Raw genomic sequence first — 14,812 nt, 5'->3', positions numbered from 1 at the left:
AAAACACCAGGAACATGTCAGTTGAAAGGAAAACAGCAACTGTGGGATTTTAAGAATTGCTTCATCATATCTGCCACAACTCATTCACACAGATGGAGAATCCTTTATTGTGGATTCCTTTTAAGGTTTTTTTTTTAAAGTATTTTGCTATGGGGAACTCTTCTGGAATAAAACAGGCATTAAAAATTAATATAAAAACACTCTAAAAAGCTATAAAAGCACTCTAAAACTCTAAATTTTAAAAGTCTTGAAACTTCAGCTCTAAAAAAACACTCTCAAGTGAATGTTTTAACCTATACAGAATATCTCCAGAACAGCAAGAACCAAAGCCTGGCTTTCCAGACTCCCCTCCTTGTTTTCTCATCCCATTTTATCCCTTCCTCTTACCCTCTCATCCTCTAGTGGGAACAGTCAAGCTGGCCGGGCCCTGGCCCTCATCCTTTATTGTCACAAGCATTCAGCAGCATTTTACATCTGCTATTGAGAAACTCTGAGGCTTGTGCTGATTTTCCCCAGCCCTGCAGCCCTCCTGCATGCTGGGATCTGGGGGGCGGATGGCTCCTCTCTCCAACAGCGCAATGAACACTCAGAGCAAGTGCCTCTGGGTTCAGCGTCGGACTTTACTTCCTCCAAGAGCTGCCTGCTGAGCAGAGATGCTCTTCATCCTTGGCAGGCTTGTATGGGTGAGGTCATTACAGGCAGACATGTTTAAAAGCATTTTGAGCTGTATCCTTTGTATGTAAGCAAATTTAAACTTTGGCCAAAATATAGAGCTGTTCTGAACTCTCACTACAGATGGAAACCGGAGAGGCAATTTTTGTGGTATGAAATTTTCCTGGAAATAGGCAATACATAAGCAAATCTGCAGATTACTTGGAAAACATCGATACATTTGAAGCATGAGCATGAAAAACAGGAAAAATCACTCCAAGAAAACTTTGTGTGAAAATTTAACCTATGATGAGAGCTTTAGAAAAGGTGAAGCTGTACACTAATTATAGATCAAGTTCTTTATAAAGCCCAGTGTAAAGCAAAAATGTTATTAAAAAATTGATTTGATTTCCCATCCAAGTATTTGGAGAGCCAGAGAAAACCTCATTTCCTTCTTCCTGGGGGTTCTGAGGTTGTGGGAGAACATTTATTAGCTATAAAAGTATATCAAATACAAGAATAAACTCCAGAAATCAACTAAAAACTCTGAGGAAGGGAATTTCACCAAAGGAAGATTCACAAACAGAAGATGCAGTCACTCATGTAAGAAAAAGTATGCTGTGCTTAACACTGAAGAAAAGGAAGAATTCATCAAAACCTGCAGTTGAAACCTAAGTCCATTAACAGCAAGGATGACAGCAATGCAGCAGCAAAGTTCTTAAGAGTATCTTGATAAAGCTCAAGGAAGCACAAGTTAATCCAAGAACTGTGAGAGATTCAAGTCGTCTTACACAAACACAAGGACACAAACCTACACAGGCACATCTATGTGCACTTCAACAAGGCTTTATTAGCATTGGCTGTTTAGAGGAGGGCCATCTGCTCCCTGCCGAGAGAGACAAAGTGCAGAGCCTCGGGACCCGGCTGGGCTGGGCTGCCCGAGGAATCAGCGCCCGGTGAACCCGGGTGTGAATTTACTGCGTATTAGCTGATTAGCTGCTCTGCACCAATGCCCATTTGCGTACCCCCGGCGCTTGGGAAGTGAAAAACAGCACACCTCACCTTCAAAAGGAATCCTGCCTAACTCAGGCAAAAGCACTCTTAAAGCTAACCTGCACAAAAGCCCTCTTAGTAGGTAACAAGAAGAATCCACCCAGGGAGTTAGTGCCAAGTGACTAGCAGGCCTTAAATTCATGCTGGGCCTCCCTGCATACTAATTCTCCCAGCAGACAGGCCCTTGTAATCCCAAAACAACAGCCAAGCAAGCCCAGCCACAGCCCAGTACCCATTAGGAGCCCACGTGGTCCAGGGCTGGAACGTCCAGCCTCTCCTTTAAAAATGCCTATCTGTTCAAACCAGTTCCTGAAGTATCTAGGAAAGGAACAAATTATGCATAGTATTACAGAGGGAGAGATAAAATAAAGGTGACAAAAGCAGAAAAAGGAAGGGGGGAAGTTGGGGGCAGCCACTAAACGCCTACAACTCTGCAGCCATTAAACGTAGTATTTCATTTATTGATATTCATTGCAAGCCTGCATATTAGGGGCTGCTCTTTAGGTTGTAATTTACTCTCTGCGTGTACTGCCAGATTTTATTTTATTTTTTCCTTTTGATCCTACGGGTGGAGCAGGCTGTGCCAAAAAATGTCTTTGCCTAGGGCACCCGTCTATGCAGAGCCAGCAGCGCTAATAGGCGCTGCAAGCGCTCGGCGCTGACACTTCATACATCAGCAGCCTAGTAAATTACACCTGTTTTTTTTTCAATATTCTCTCTATAAGCAAAACCTTGAAAAACGTCATTTAAACACACAAACACAGAGAGACCACAATTAACTTATTAGCACAGTTATTCAGACCTCCTGAAATATCTCCTGTGCCACCAGAGGCACTTTTCAACAACCCCCATGGTCCTGAGTTTCTCAGGCCTCCACATCATTATAATCTATTAGCCACCTTCATGTTAGCTCTGTTTTATTATATAACACATAATTATGCATTTCATTAACAGCATCACCAGGCACGGCACATCAAAGAGAGAAAGGCAGCTGCCCAGGAAATTCAAAAGGATGCAGTTTACTTAAAGCTCACTGCTAAAAACCCTCCCCCACTTTTCAATCAAATCGTGGTTAACGTATTTCAGAGAACAGAGTCCAAACAACCTCATTAGATGCAAGGCTGCTTATGCAGTGACTATTCCCTGAACCCTTGATATTTCCAATACCGTAAAATAAAAGATTGTCAGCCAGCCACACCGTGCAAATCAGTTTTCTTTCTTCTACTGAAAACCCACTTAGCAAGAGATTTCTCTTGCAAGTTACAGCCTACAATGACAAATGCAGAAGAGAGTGCCTATGAAAAAAATAAATTACTTTGTAGTCATATTTGTTTTTCAAATTTTTTTTCAAATAGAAGAGCAGCCTGGCAAACTTAATCAAAAAAAGAGAAAACCTACTTCCTTCCCATCGTACCATCATCGTTGGTAGAAGTTAACTCTCCAAAAGAAATATTTTTGTCACTCTTCAGAAGGTTACACACACTCAACTGAAAGGATTGGAATTTGGAAAATATTGGGGAAAAAACAAGCAGCTGCTGGACAATGGTACAAGACAGTATGTCTGAGAGTGAGTTTTAAAAAGGGGTGGATGGGAAGGGACATGAAGTCTTGGTACTACCAGTGAAATCAAATAGTTTTGGAGTTGAGGCTTCAGCTGGCACAGAACACCATGCCACCCAATTTTGTGGAATTGTACACACTTCCCCAGGAAAGTACCTTTCATTTCTCTTGCATAAAACCAGAATTTCTCCCATTTTAAATGTTTGCTACTATTGATTAAAGACACCATTAAAATATCATTCACAGTCAACAGAACATTTCTAAAGGATCAAGGGCTTGTAGCCAGCAGAAAACTTTTGATCATTTTCTTCTTGGAGCAAATGCCAAAAAGGTTGCAAGCTGATCACTTGACGTGAAGAAAGGAAGGAGAGAACAATTCCCTGTTCATGCAGCTTTCTTGACAATAGGAGTTTATAGGAATAACATCTCCCAGGATTAAGTTATTCGTACTGTCACAGTCATTTCATAAACAATGCAAATCTGCATTTCAATTTCTTTGCTCTCTGGATTGTGATCTGCTGGCCCTTAGCAACCTCTGTGTTTAACACTTGACTGACTTCCCACTTAATAATGTCCTGACAAAGCTATGATTTTAAATACTCTTAACTTGGTCCTCTGTTTCATCTGGGATTATGCCAAAAGAGGCACCTTTTTCAAGTGTCGATTCCAGCTGAACACTCCCTCCCTGAACTTCCATCAATCTCTCTCTTTAAAACTAAGTGAAAAATATTCCTTTCCTGTGAACTTCACCCTTAAAGAAATCCTTACTTGTCCTAGGACTATATCCATTAACTCAACTGTCTTTCCTGTATCTCCTTATCGCTTATCATCATCACTGCTGGAAATTTTTTGAGAAGTGGGATGCTGCAAAACAGTAAACATAAATCTCCTAAAAAAACACGATTGTCATGTCAGCCCTGAAAGTCATGCATTCAAGTTCCCTCACACTGCTGAAAATGATTATTTCTTGCAGCCTCAGGCACACCAAGCTGTGTATCACCTTCTACAAAGGGCGACACACCCAGCGTAGGTTCACTGTGAGGACTTCCTGCCAAACCCCAGTGCCAGGAGGATTGCACAATTAGTGGGATTCTTCCTCTTCCAGAACTCAACCCCATTAACTATGCCAGGCCATTATGACGAGTAGGCAGCCTCTAGCACCCTGAAGTTTAATTACTGCCAAGACAGAGCATGAAAAAAATACCTTAGCACAGGGCGCAAACTTTTTCTCTTTAAGTAAAGTAGTTCTACTTAATCACACTCGTACTTCTTAATTTACCTTAATTTGTAATTTTCAGTGAGATCTCATCCCACTTTTCTCTGAGGTGGATTTAAATATTCTGTGAGTTTTTCTGAAGCCAACAACCTTTTTTTTTTTTTTTGTGATTTCTTTGTTGAGAGAGGGAATATTTTTTTCTAGTTCTAAGATCTACTACAGCAGCAGGAGATTACTAAAGAGAACTTAGAAATACCCAGCACAGGTAAGTAAGCACTGGAAACATACCAAAATCCTTTGAGCCTCAGTCCTTGGGAACTTGGATGGAAGATGCTATGCAAATGTTCAATTTCTTGTTTCAGTCCCCCAAGGCGTACAAATACACCTGTTTTGACAGGTTGTGGCAATGGATGCAAGCGATATCGGAAACAGTATAGATGACAGCAACACCTCGTGCCAGGATCCCCTGGAAAGATATCCATCAGTTATTTTTTCATAATCTGGCTCTTTATCTTATGTACCTAGTAGACACCAAACCCTGAAACGAGGTTTCAAACCTGTCTAAACCTGTGTCTCAGGAAGGTAACACTGATGCATGTCGTGTCAAGTGAATCTTCTATTAATAAAAACAGCAGTATGGTGTATGTGCATTGCTGAGTATGCCTAAACATTCAGCAGGCTCACATATTAAATATTTTCAAAACAAGCACTGTACTGTATTACAACTCAGCTTGTACTTTTTTAACCCATGGTACTGCAGCATTCTTTAAATTATTACATCTGTGCTTGTAGCCCAGAAAGCCAACCATGTCCTGGGCTACATCAAAAGAAGCATGGCCAGCAGGTCAAGGGAGGTGATTCTGCCCCTTTGCTCTCATGAGGCCCTACCTGCACTACTGAGTCCAGGTCTAGAGCCCTCAACACAAGAACATGGAGTTCTAGGAGCGAGTCCAGAGGAAGGTCACAAAGGTGATCAGAGGGCTGGAGCACCTCTGCTCTGAAGACAGGCTGTGAGAGTTTGGGCTGTTCAGCCTGGAGAAGAGAAGGTTCTGAGGAAACCTTATAGTGGCCTTCCAGTACCTGAAGGGGCTACAGGAAAGCTGGGGAAGGACTTTTTACAAGGGCATGTAGTGATAGGACAAGGGGTGAGGACTTTAAACTGAAAGGGGAGAGATTTAGATTAGACATTAGGAGGACATTACTTACTGTGAGGATGGTGAAACATTGTCACACGTTGCCCAGGGAGGTTGTGGATGCCGCATCCCTGGAAGCGTTCAGGAGCATTTTTGTTAAGTAATACAAACAATTGCAATTAATCTGTCATATTTAACTGATGCTAAACCAAACATCTCCACAATTCTTACAGCCCCATTTCCTGAGGTCTAAAAAAGGCTGGAGAAAAAAGAGTCATGAGACTACAGACAGCTGTAGACTGGACAATGGTTTTACTGAGGCTATTTGATAAACACCACGCACTGCTGCAAACTTCCACTCAGCTTTAACGTCCATAGGAGGTTGCACCTTAAATACCAGAACAGAAAACTTAACAAAAGCTTGTTGTTCTCAAAACAAACACTGAGCCACCAGTTTCTTAAAGAGGTGCATTACAAAATTTAAGATCCCAAAACTGTCCTCCATTCCCTTTTCTGTGAGAGTACAGTTTTGCTGATTTAATTTACAGATGAGCTTCTGCAAAAAAAACCACACAGTGCTCTTCCTCTAGCTGGAGTAAATTCAGAAAATAGTTAAGAGTTAATGCACTGAACAGTCTGTTGATTGTGCATTGTTACTTGAATTATTTTGGGATTAATTTGAATAAGACTAGGATCAGTACAACATTATTATACATCTCCCTGTCTTTGTAAAAAGGTGATGTCACTTTCAATCAGGTTCCATTCAATCTATCATTCAAAAGGAGAGAAGAACTTGAATCTGACTGTTGAGTGGGCACCTACAGCTTCCTACCCTTCTGGTAAGGGCTCCATAGTATGTGCCTTTTTAACCAGCAGTGCAAAACACTCTTCCTGATCCAGAGCATGCAGGTGTCTACTTATTCTAAAGCGAGGGTCAAATCTTTCTCTCATCTACACCTGTGTGGCATGACAGAGGCTGATATGACCTGCTGTTTCCCAGAGTATTTTACTTTACTACTTTCTCACACAGGAATAGCTCTCCTGACAGGCAGCTGTGTGCTCCTTATCATTTTCTCTCCAGTGCACTGAGCTGTTTCCCCAGGAGCCCCATGTCCCTTACATGCTCTTCCATCTTGGCAACTTAGGGGAAGGCATGACCAGAGATGTCCCAAGGTCTGTGCAGCTGAAGCACACCATGAGGGTGTATTAACTTTTTGCAGTCAATTCTTTTCTTTCTCTTTGCTTGTTCCCTCCCAAGTATTGCATGCAGTCTGCTAAGCAAGGAGGAGAAAAGGGAAAAGTATGACTTGAGCCTTCAAAATAAACTCTTTTTTCTTTGAACAAGGGTCAGGCTGAGGAAGAGTGCAAGATGAGAGCAGTATAACTAGAGTAACCTGAGGGAGGTCATTCTGCATGCTACGGGATCTGAAGTACCAGACAGCTCTATGCCAGCTATCTCCACAGCTTTGCAACTTCTTCCATTCTGAAGCCAGGCCCTGTTGTTTCAGAAGTTGTATCAGCAAGTGCAGAAGTCACCTGCTGCTGCATAACTCACATGTGGACAACCTGGGTGACCACTGCCAGTTTGGGGTGAGTTGTTTTCTTTCAGAGATGCAAGAAAGCAGTCCAGGCCTGGCTCTGCAAGCCTGCCGGAGACAGAGCCATCAGGCACTCAGGAGCTTTTCTATCATCACTTTCATATTTCGTAACAAGAGAAGAGCCATCAGTAGGACACTGCCTACCATTTATGTTCCCCTTTTCCGTAATGCTGCTACTTTTCCACGTGCTTTTACAGCATCTCCTCAGTGCTGCCTCCATTCTTGCCCACATCAGCAGCACACTGTTAACCAGCATTCACCACCACCCTGTGCATGTCCTGGACCTGATCTTATTCCTCTTCTAAAAAACAGGGAAAATGTTGAAACTGCAGCAACAAAACATGTTGTTCTGACCATCCTGGGCAGAGGGGAGACAGTGGTCCTCCTTAGGGATTTGCCTCTCTCAGGACTTACAGTAGGAGCCTCCTTCCCACCAACAGTCCATCTTCAGCCCAGCAGCTGCTGGGTTGTGTAACCACTTGCTCCTGTTTCAGCTGGGTCCAATAATCAAATAGGGATTTCTGGCCCTGAGCCCCCATTCATTAGAGCACCCGGTTACATGGGGTTTTTAATTCAAGATGATAATAAACCCCTCAGGCTGGAAAAAAAAAAAAAAAAAAAAAAAAGAGATAGGCTTATTGTGGTAGCTTTTGTCCCAGAGATAAATCATTTTCTCAACATTTGGAAAAAACACTATTGGCAACATTCTGAAGGTTTTAAAGTTAAAAATATAACAAAACTTAATGGTTTCAGATGCTTTTCATGACAGTGTAACTGAAAAATGTCTTTAATTTGGAAACAAATTAAATTTGGCAAAGAATTAGTACATAAGACAGCCCAACTGCATTTTGTATTTTGAAAAAAAATTAAAAACAGATAAGATACTGTGAATTAAAAATAACTTCTGCACATTAAGTTCTCATGAACTTTCATTAAGGTTTGCATTACATGTCCCAAATGTACAGTTGTATGTTGTAATACACTAGATCACTTTATTTATAAAATACCTTTAAAGCTACTGAAAGCCAGAGCCAGAAAAATGACTATATAAAAATGTTATCTTCTCACATTACAACTTCATTTCCAATGTGTGTATTTAAAACAGAGTTGCAGTCTCAATTCCAGTATTTCAGATGCACAACTGAACTTTCTAAAAGTTCAATGCCAATGGAATCCATGTACAATTCAGTCATGCCTGTTTATTTTCCTGATAAAAACCTAGTGCCAAAGCTGAAACAGCTATGTTAGAGATAAAGCTGGATTCTCCTCTACTTTGTGAATTACCTGCAGACTAACCAGCTGTCCCATAGTCACAGTTCTTTGTTACAGATGATGAATGAATGTATCAGAGGGGACTTGTTCTGATTTCCCTGGTCTGGGTTCACAAGGCTACCATCCAGAAAGAAAAAGGGGTTTCTTTCATTTTTCCCTACAAGCCTACATTTTTTAATGGAACATTCCAGTGACTTGACAAATTGTTTATCATCCCTAAAGAGCAGTATTTTTTAGGTTAAAACCCAAAAACCTTTCATTTGGAATGCTGTTGTGGTGTCTCTTGGGAGTTTTAAGCTTGGATTCGGGTTGGCCTCTCGGATTAAACTATGTCTCCCACGATGCACCATGTATTGCCCCCTCCTTCCTCAAACATACCAAGAAAGTCTCTTTGATGTTTCATGGGAAATAGTTCATTCCTTACCAAAAAATGCCAACACGAAACAACAAAGCTTATCGCAAGACATTTTATGTATTTTTTTCTTTATTTCTGCTTTTCAAATATTCACTTTTTTGATGAAATGTCCAAAGGTTTTTGTGAAAATAAATCTGAAGACCTCATTTGCAGTCAAAAATATGGTAGAAGGGAATTCTTTTAAACCCTTCTAATGAGAAATGGTGAAATAACAAGCTATAGCTGACTTCCATGTTTATAGTCATTCCCACCACAAAGCCAGGCACTGAAGAACATTTTGCTGTATTTGACCATGAGATTTTTCACATGAACAAGAAATGCATGTGTTTCAAATCAAATAGTTTCCCTGGTTGTTAGGATGTCAAAATTCAGCAAAGTTTTCTCTTTACTCATCTCACTTTGGATGGTATTATGAGTTCAGAAGTGAAACCCATCTCTTCAACTAGTCAGATGCCACATCACATATTCTGTGCCAAAACCAAGACTGGTTTCTTTTCAGACCAGTAGAACCAATTAAATCATTTAATTTGACATCTTGCAAAATGTTATGCTTCCCCTAGTTATTCATGTTGTAGGACATGCCCTTAAGAACTGTCATGGACCTAAATCCAGTAGCATCCGTTTTCTGAAGCCCATCCCACAGCATGATGGTGCCACAGCTCCAGGCTCAGCTGCTCGTCCATTGAGGAGGAACATAAAGGCACCTGCATGCAAGCCCAGCTTTCTGTCAGCACCCATTTTGTGCATTTAATAATTTACCAAAAAAGAGAATAGAAACTGGGGGGAAACACAGAAAAGCACCTGCACTGTAGTTGGGAGTTAAGGGTGTTTTAAAGTCAGGTGTTTAAAGGGTATTTCTATTGTCCCCTTCTCTTACTAGACTGAGCTCCAAGAAGTACATGAACAAGTCTCATACAAGGCACAGTTTGCACTTAGGACCCTTTGCAACCCTCTAATTCCTGCCAGCTCTGCAGGAGCACCTCCTTGGATAACATCCAGCTTTTGCAGGCTCTCCTTGTTGCCTACAAAACACTCCTGAGCATTCACAAACCAGAGTGGGACAAAACCCAGGGAATAACAAGACAAACATTTTGCTACTGCACATGCACATCCCAGGTCAAGGAGCAGAAGGGATGAGGGAAAAACAGGACTTTTTCTGGCATCCCATTAGTTGACAAGAAATTCTAGAATTTTCACACAGGAACATTTACATTTAATCCAAACATGACATTTTGTTGCCCAGTTAATGTTCAGCTTATCCATCTTCACCTGTAGAATAGAGCTGTCATCCGTCAGATCAGGCCTCACTCAGGAGAAATTTTATTTAAATCAATGAGGATTCCCTGCCATCAGCAGCCAGGATCATTTTCACCATTTGGTCTTCAAGCACCAGCTATGCAATATTATCTGACACCTCCACTGAGCACAGAAAGATGCGGAATTTTTTTATTTATTTTTTTTTTTCAAAGCCATCCGTCCTTCTTGCATCATCATTACTGAAAATGGTTCAAAATGCAGCAACTTGCATCCTACAACCAGGGAACAATCCAACTCTCTTGGGAAAATCTCACACTGGATAATAGGTAAATTTTACATGTATTTAGCAATCTTGTGCTTATTTTTCTAACATCTTGTATCACCATTCTACTCTTCTTACACCTTCCCTTTAGTTAGTTGTATTGGGTGGTTATCTGTGCTGTGTTCTCACTTCATGTCTGTAAAACGAGAAGCATCTGCCATATCCACAGTGGGTGCCCACAGCTGATGCTCTACTTAAATTTCTTGTGAAAGAACTTAAGCTTCTTGGGAGTCACTCCCTCAGAGGAAGTGAGGAGGGTAGCCACAGAATTTGCAACAATACATCTGCCTGTAATTTGAGGCAAGCACATTTTGCCTAAATTAGAAGTACCAAAGAAGTACAGAGAGACTGGAGAGGTAAGGGCTTAATTGTTACTACCTGCTGATGCAGTTATTTTATTGCACTTATTCCAGATGGCCTGTAACACTAGTGTAAAGCGTATCATAAGTATATATTACAACTGAGGCATCCAAATTATAAATAAATGTTCATTTTAATTTTTGAATGGAATGTGTATAACAAATACACCAGATTTCCGAACTGTAGGCCAGTGGTCACTTGCAGCAGTGTAGTTTCTTATATTCAGTGCTCTGAATATAAGCCAGTGTACTTGGCTTGATGTAGGCATCAGAGAGCAGAGAGCATGAACAAACCTCATCTCTGAGCCTTCAGTCCTGCCTGATGAACCAGATGATTTTCCATACAGCTTGTTATTTCTGCCATACTGCAGACATGGAGAGACATCAGCAAGCAGCTTTTCATAAATGATTTGAACTGCCATCAGATGGTCACCTCATTTCAGTACCAATATTGTGCCCATTAGCACAAGCCACTCACTCACAGCAACCACACCCACGTTAGCAAGAGACTCAAGGACAAGCCTTACGCGATGTAACTCCCGACAGGCACTTCCCTTTGGTTTATGTAACGACACTGCATTCCCCCTTCCAACTCTGGAGGAATAGGCTATTTTCTCATTTAGTCTACATCCCTCAAAAGCCCGGTATTTCAGTGTTTCACACTGAGAGGAAGGTTTTGAGTCTTAACCTTTTCAGAATTAATTGCATTCCTCATATACATCAGAAGAGAGTGCCTGGAAAAATCAATTAGGCCAATAAGCTGATATACTGCCTTAACTCTGAGCAGAACAGGCAGGAAAGGGGAGAGAGTCGGGGCTATTTTCTGTCATGTGTAAATGCAAGAAAGACAATGCAGAGGACAAAGGATCCAAATCAGTGTAAATCATGCTTCTCTCAGCTGGCACACAGGGGCATCACAAGTACTGTATAAGAGCACTAAACCTTAGGCCAGCCCACTGCCATCCTTCCTCTGACCCTTGCAAGACGGTGTAATTGAGAGGTAAAAATACAGAAGGAACGATAAAAATACGGAATGACCCAGTGACAAAACACACTGTAGGAAGATGCTAATCCTCTTCCCACATCTAGAACACCCTGAGGCCAGCAGGCTGAGGACACATGATGCTTACAAAGACGTGGGAGACAGAAAGCTGTGGGAAGGCAAGTCATAAGGCTGGTCCTTGTATTTGCCAAGGAAAATGTCACCACATCTACTGTTTGCCGCAAAGAGCCGAGGATGAGGGTTAAGTGTCAGCATGGGGGGTAGAAAGAGGCAGCCAAGAAACAAGAGGTGGGCAGATGCCTGTGGGGTCTGCCATGAGAAGAAAAAAAAAAAAAAAAGTCTTACAAACCTGTTCACTACAAGTCCCACATTCATAACTGTTTCCAAATGGAAGGCTGTGTGAAAAGCCAAAGCAAACATTCTCAATTCTTTTTGAACCCATCAGACAATATAGGAAAAATATGTGCATTTTATGGTTTGAGGGCACAACCTTTTAATTATGTTTTTGCATTGTCATGTCCAAGACCTTTTTTCTCCTCAAAAATTAATATTTCCTCAAGCAATACAGCTATTTATCTTGGATGAACATGAATTGAAACACAATCTGCCTCTGCAGAGAGGCGCAGAAGAGTTATAACATGACACCTAGGGGAATTCAGAACACATTGCAATGCAATTCTCATTTCTCTAGTGCCTTTTCAACCGAGTTTCCTACAGTTCTCTTAACAGTTTCCAGCTATTGTTTTGCATCTGCCGCACATACATGCACAGGGAGGCACTTGGGGAACAAAAAGAACAAGTGTAGGTAATGGGGAAGGCAGGGAGAAACTGAAACAAATAAAATGTATGTTTTTTTCTCTCTGTTTGACCAAATGAAACGCAGTTTTGTCATAAAAACATAGAATGGTTAAGGTTGGAAGGAGCCTTAAAGATCACCTACTTCCAACGCTCCTGCCATGGGCAGGGACACCTCCCACTAGACCAGGTTGCTCAAAGCCCCATCTAACCTGGCCTTTAAGACTTCAAGGGAGGTGACGACCTATTCCAGTGTCTCACCACCATCTCAGTAAAGTATTGCTTCCTAATGCCTAATCTAAATCTATCCTTTTCCAGTTTAAAGCCATTTCCCCTTGTCCTATCACTACAGACCCTTCTAAAAAGTTCCTCCCCAGCTTTCCTGTAGCCCTTTCAGGTACTGGAAAGCCACCATAAGTTTTCCCTGGAGTCTTCTCTTCTCCAGGCTGAACAGCCCCAATTCTCTCAGTCTGTCTTCATAGCAAAGGTGCTCTAGCCCTTGAATTATCTTCATGGCCCTCCTCTTGACTTAGTCCAGCAGCTCTGTCTCCTTCTTGTGCTGGGAGCTCCAAAACTAGACTCAGTACACCAGGTAGGGCCTCATGAGAACAGAATAGAGGGGGAGAATCACTTCCCTTGACCTGCTGGCCACACTTCTTTTGATGCAGCCCAGGGCACAGTTGGCTTTTTGTGCTGTGAGCTCACGTTGCCAGCTCATGTTGAGCTTCTCATCAACCATTGCCCCATCCAAGACAAGCAAGTGTTCTGACATATAATCACTTCCCTGCAGTGAAGCATGGCTTCACAAGCACAAAGGAAAACGTCAATCAACTGCTTTTGTCACTAAGGACTTAAATCAGCAGCAAGACCTTAAAGTAACTGTTTACAAATGATATTTAAATTAAAATATATTGAGCCACTGCAAGAAAATTCAGGCCCACTTTGGAAAAGACATTATATTCAGAGTTACAACCTAGTGTTCAGACACCAGTTTCTCCCAGTAAAAGTCTTACAGACTTAGTAGCTGGCCAACAAATCACATGGTAACTTCCAAAAGATGCGTAAGAGCAATAAAGGAAGCAAAAATACCAAAGTGCATTTCTACTCAATGTGTAAGTAAGTGCTAAAATGTCAAGAGGACACAGATGGAGGAGTGTTTCCATAATCACTCTAAATATTATTTCACAATAGAGAAGTTTTTATGCACACACAACACCTTTCAAGCTTAAACATGAAAAAAAAAAAAAAGCTTCCTACACAAATTACACAATCTGTCACTAAAATGAACCCGATTCTGAGTGAGTGCCAATAAACAGCCACTTTATCAAACACTGTGCAAGAGCGTACTAGGAGGGTAAACTCCTGGCTTCATCACTCTGGGTGAATTCTGACATCTGCAAAGATTTTAATGAGATCCTTGTGGGCAAAGCCAGCTGGGCCGCCAAGTCTGGGTTTAGTCATGGGTGAAATTGCCACACACGGTAACACTCACAGGACTTGAATGTCCTGCTGTGGCAGGGTGAAAGCTTCCCCCTTGTGACCTCAACATCACTTCTCTGTTGACTAAGCTGAATTTCAGCTGTGCCTTAAAACCCACTGTCCCCAGGTATTGCAACAGGGAAGACAGAAGAATATCCTCTCTCATTACAAGATTACTATTTAAAAATACTTTTGCCTTCAGAGGTTTGCCTGGGAAGTAGTGTATGTTCTGTTATAAAAGGTGCAGAGCAGGAAACAGAAATATGGAATGTGTTCCAAAGGAATCTCAAAAATTTGAAATCTACAAGGCATAAATTTATCAGAGACCTGGGAGAGTTCCCGTTGCACCACTTGCCTGTACTACTGTAAATCCCTCACTTACTCCATCCAGAGGGCTATACTTAGCCACAATATAAAAAGACACATTGCACAGGGCCCTCATCCTCCATAGAATTCACGAAACAGTGTCATCTACTGCTTTTTTGTAATCCAGAAGAAACAAGAAAAATATGTTGTATTTTCTTGTTTGTAAACTACTGAAGCCATTTTTTGTTTCTGTAACTAAAACCAACCAAACAAAAAATTGAATGGGAAAACAGATATTCATCCAAACTTACACTTCACAAACAAAAGGTCCCAGAATTTATTATTTTTTTTAAAAAAGAAGAAAAACAAAGAAAAATAAAACAATAACCCACT

The 14,812-nt window shown here is 41.3% G+C and overlaps 1 protein-coding gene across 1 annotated transcript in view; it reads right to left on the bottom strand.

The window, feature by feature from the left end:
• Positions 1–14,812, bottom strand: part of LOC127380803 (chloride channel protein C-like) — an 82,718-nt gene that overhangs the window by 39,585 nt on the left and 28,321 nt on the right.

This window comes from Apus apus, chromosome 2 (genome assembly GCF_020740795.1).
Source record: "Apus apus isolate bApuApu2 chromosome 2, bApuApu2.pri.cur, whole genome shotgun sequence".
NCBI lineage: Eukaryota > Metazoa > Chordata > Aves > Apodiformes > Apodidae > Apus > Apus apus.
The sequence above is the reverse complement of the archived record's forward strand: the minus strand, read 5'-3'. Positions and strand labels throughout refer to the sequence as shown.